The following is a 3,639-nucleotide window of genomic DNA, read 5'->3' on the forward strand; positions in this document are numbered from 1 at the left end:
AAAATACAGTAGTTCGTGATAAAAACTTTTGAATAATCTTTTAAAACTTCACTTATCATTTGCTAAACATAACTTCATAAAAACATGGAAAATTAGGTAGTTTAGTGACCTTTTTATGTAAAAATCAACTATCAATTAAGGATGTTCTTAAAATCATGAATACCTACACATGCAACCTCTTAATAATCACTTAACCTACTGTTCCATCAACCAAATTCATTCCAAAACAATTCAAATTCCAATCACACACAAAAGTTCATGAAAAACAACAAAAATCACATAACTAGTTATAATGTAGTGAAAGAACATGCTTTCCCACTTGATTTTTGAATATTCAATGATTAATCCTTATAAAATACTAATATACAGTAGATATTAGTCACCTAAAACCAAGAAAGTCATCCTTAAAATCATTCTAAACAAATTTCCCAAATTTAGTAGATACTAGGATTCCAAAGGGGGTTGTTTTAGGTGTACCTTCACTTCTAACAACAATAATTCGACTTCTACTTCTCCTTAAGGAATGATTCTTGCTTCTTTTTGATTCTAAAACACAAAGGAACATTCACATTAAATTACATAAGAATACCTAAAGGAAGTACTTTAAATCAACCCAAACATTCACTATACTTACTGTTTCTTTGGTTGAAGGAAATAACCTTGCTTCTTGAACTTCCCGACTCTTAAAGCTCGAACATTCAAGGTTTTGTAGAGAGAAATTGAAGAAAACGAAGAAGAAACCAGGTCCTGCAAATACCGCAGGACTGGAGAGTGAGAGAGAGAGAAATGGAGTGATCTGGGCAGCAAGCTCCTGTTGTAATTTTGTGATGAAATTTTTATGCAATTTTGGTATACATGTGAACTAAGGGTGGGTATACTTATACTTCGTAACTTGTTCTTCAATAAGTCAAATTAGATATTTGTTCCTACTTGATCCTTTGCAGAAATTTTCTGCTCTTCTTTTGTACTATCCTAAGCCTAAATTTTTATATTAAATTGCCTACTAGTGATCTAACTTTCCCCAAGATGATTATGTTACTCCAAAACATCCATAACATATACTCCTTGATTTATCTTAACCCATACATATTAAAGAACTCCAACGTCCATTCTATTAAGCACAACGACCAATTTGCCTAATAGTTGAACATGATTTCTATCTTCCACTAGTTCTCAATTTCCACAACTCAACTTCTTAAAAATAATACATCGATACTAAATATTCACATGTAACTTAATAATATTATTATCGTTATATAATTCCTTCTAAGTACCAATTACTCACAAGCACAAATTATTTTTTTTACACACAGCTTATCATACGTATTACCTACGTACGATCACATTTAAATTTCACAATTTAAGTTAATCATATACTAATCCTTTATTATTTACCGGCTGTTATAACGTGGGAAGCCGAAGATGATATGAGGAAAAAGTATCCAGATCTATTCCTTGAGGTGAGTTACGTGGGCGTAACTCGTTTTCTTTAAGGGGCGTAGAATGCGATAAATTTCGCGCTTTTGTCTATTTTTTATGAGATTTTCATGCATATGTATGCCTATGTTCAGCAATTTGCACAGGTTAGTGCAAAAGAAGTAGAGTCTCCGCATAAGAAAAGTGTTCAGAAGTAACACAAGTGTTTTCAAAATGGGAAAAGTGCACAAAAGGCACTACCTTGTTTCAAAAACTTTCGAAATGAAGAGTTCAAACTTTTGAAAGTACGAGGATTTTGTGTCATGTTTCGGGACGAAACTTCTTTTAAGGGGGGTAGACTGTAATCCCCCACAATTTTAAAGAATTTTTATAAATAAATTTAAGTATTTATGTAGTTATATTTAAATCCAAATGAGTTTGGAAAATGATTTGACTTTTAAAAAGGGTTGACTATTTTAAAGTAAATGAAATTATTTTCATAGCTTAATAAAATTAGAAATATTTTAATTAAGCATGTTTTAATAAAAGTTTTAAATATTAAAAGTATATTGAAAAGGAAGTTTAATGGAATCGAAAGCCCAAAAAGTGATAAAAAGGAAAGGAGTCATTTGATGACTAAAGTCTTAAATAGCCCATCTTATTAGTCATCAAGTTTCATTAATTAAAATCTCTTTTCCTAAGCCCACAAGTAAAAGCCTTTATATAAATATCCTAGAAACCCAAAATATTTTCACCCTACACATTATTTTTCCAATTTTCACTTCATTATCTCTCTCTCTCTACTCGACATTCTCTCTCTCTTCCCTTGTGCGTCGTTCCTCAGTTTCTCTCTCAAAAATTTGTTTCTTCTTCTTTAAGTAACGTTTCTTGTTCAACAAGAAACGTCACGAATACTCCTCAAGAACCGAAATCTTGCTGACGCTGCTGTCCGTCGCCCCTTCCTTCCATTGTTTTCGATTGTTTTTCTTTCTTCCTTCCTAAGATTCCATTAAAAGACTAGTTTTTTGTTATTTTTATTATTATTTAGCATGTTTGTGAATTAAATTACTGTATTATTTATGTAAATATTTTCGGTCATCATGATTATTAATATATAAATTTCAGATTTATTATGTTGAGTTTATTTTTAGTTTTAATCATGAAAATAATAGTTTTTAGGGTTTTTAATCGCTAGAAACTAAATATATATATTATAAATCATGAAATTTATGTAGTACGTAATTTTAAATACGTTTTATATGTTTTGAGGATGGTTATTAAATTTTATAAGTGCTGGAATTTCAGAAAAGAATGATTTATGGCGTTTTTAAGGATTTTTAATTGCTAGAATAGTTATACTATACTATGAATTAAAAATAACGTAACTATGGTACTTAAAAACGATTTTTAAAACGTGTTTCATGGGGTTTTAATCGTTTTAAAGCTGCTGAAATTTTTAGTTCAAGTTATTAATTTTCATTACCTTAATTTTCTAGGCGGAGATTACGTTGTAGGAGACTTTTAACGACTTAAAAGTGGCCTACAGGCTAGTGTATTCAATGTACGTACATTATTTACGTGCTATGTGATTTAGAAGTATGCTCTAAGAGTATTTTAATATTAGTATCATGTATAGGAACTTGTTTGTTCATATATGTGGATGCTAGAATTGGTTTTACATGTTATGTACCTACGTGCAGCATGTGATTTAGAAGTGATTATATTATCAGATTATAAATGTTTGTATGGAATGATTGATGCAAGCATGTTGAGTAGTTTATTTATTAATTCGTGAGTGAATTAATATAAGTTAAAGTGAATCATGTATTACATGTATTCTTTGAGTATTATTTACTATCTTATAAGGACAGTGGACCTTATTTGGTAAGTTACAAGTTATACCTATATAAAGGTAAAGTTTATTGTTGGCTAGGTTCAACAAGTAAGTTGGTAAAGCTGTTGAAAAGGAAAAAGGAGTCTTGGTTGATAAGTTGTGATCACTTGTTAATCCAAAGATAAAAAGGAATTTTGTTATGATTGTGTGATTCTTAATTATGTGTTATTTGCTTGGTTGTGTCAACACAAGTAATAAAATGTAATTAATGTAAAGTGCAACGAGAATAAGTTATAGACTTTAGACTGGTGTACGTCTAGAGTTGGACATAAGGGTTGGGGTTATGGTGAGCGTGGCATAGCTTTTCTAGGAATGGATAGATCACCATC

Source organism: Beta vulgaris, chromosome 3 (assembly GCF_026745355.1).
Source record: "Beta vulgaris subsp. vulgaris cultivar EL10 chromosome 3, EL10.2, whole genome shotgun sequence".
NCBI lineage: Eukaryota > Viridiplantae > Streptophyta > Magnoliopsida > Caryophyllales > Amaranthaceae > Beta > Beta vulgaris.